This window comes from Nansenia antarctica (genome assembly GCF_963989245.1).
Source record: "Nansenia antarctica genome assembly, chromosome: 3".
Lineage (NCBI taxonomy): Eukaryota > Metazoa > Chordata > Actinopteri > Argentiniformes > Microstomatidae > Nansenia > Nansenia antarctica.
Window position 1 is genome coordinate 65405145 of NC_137688.1, and position 1152 is coordinate 65406296.

Here is a 1152-nt window from a genome sequence, read left to right on the forward strand (position 1 = left end):
TGACTGCCTCAAGCTCCAGCAGATTGAGGGGGAGTACAAACCACTGGTCCCTGGGGACTAGGACCATTGCACCCTTTGCCAGCAGATTCGCAATCTCCTCTCAGAGTGCCCTTGTCTTTACCGGGCAGGGCAAAACAGTCTCTCTCACCCCCCCTGAATAAATCAATAAATAATTCAGTCATTGGCTACCTATAGGAGTAAACCAATAGGAGCAGAGCTCTCCTATGGGGCAGAGCTCCACAAAATAGATCAGTTGAGCCTACATTTCCTACTACAACATTGCTAAAAGATTGAAATGGTTGCAGTCATAATAGTGTCTAAATTTGACCATGTGCTGTTGTAAGGAGTCAATCTTATCATTCCAAACATCTTGATTAATGTTATGTTCTTTTACTGATTGTGAGTGAGTGTGTGTGTGTGTGTGTGTGTGTGTGTGTGTGTGTGTGTGTGTGTGTGTGCGTGCGCGATGTCCTTTTGCTTCAATAATGCCCATAATGCCAAACGTTGTCCCTAGCAGAAGCTCCTCCCTCGACAAAAATCCCCCACAAGAAAAAAGAAAAAAAGAGACAAGGGATAGCGCGCGGTTCCTGTACAGCCTGGTCTCAATCACGTCCTCGTAGCTGAGATAAATTCAACCCACAACTTCACCGAAGTCATAATCTTACTGAACTCACAGGGGAGGCTGGTTCATTAGGTGCAATTGGGCAATGCCCCACCAAAGGGAGAAGAGAGAGATTTTTTTTCTATGACTTCTAGACAGTGTTGCTTCTGAATATCATAGTCCAATCAGCTAGTGTTCTGTGGAGTATATCATAGTCCAATCAGCTAGTGTTCTGTGGAGTATGTTCCAATCAGCTTCAAGTCCCGCCCCTTTCGGGGCAACTTTCAGTCTACTCGAAGTTGCACTAGGCTGTTCTCGTAGACTTGCATGTAAAATCTATTTTGGTAACTTCAGGCCATTCGGTCAATTGTCTATGGGGTTTTGGGACATGCACCGAAAGGGGCGGGACTTGAAGCTGATTGGAACATACTCCACAGAACACTAGCTGATTGGACTATGATATACGCCACAGAACACTAGCTGATTGGACTATGATATTCAGAAGCAACACTGTCTAGAAGTCATAGAAAAAAAATCTCTCTCTTCTCCCT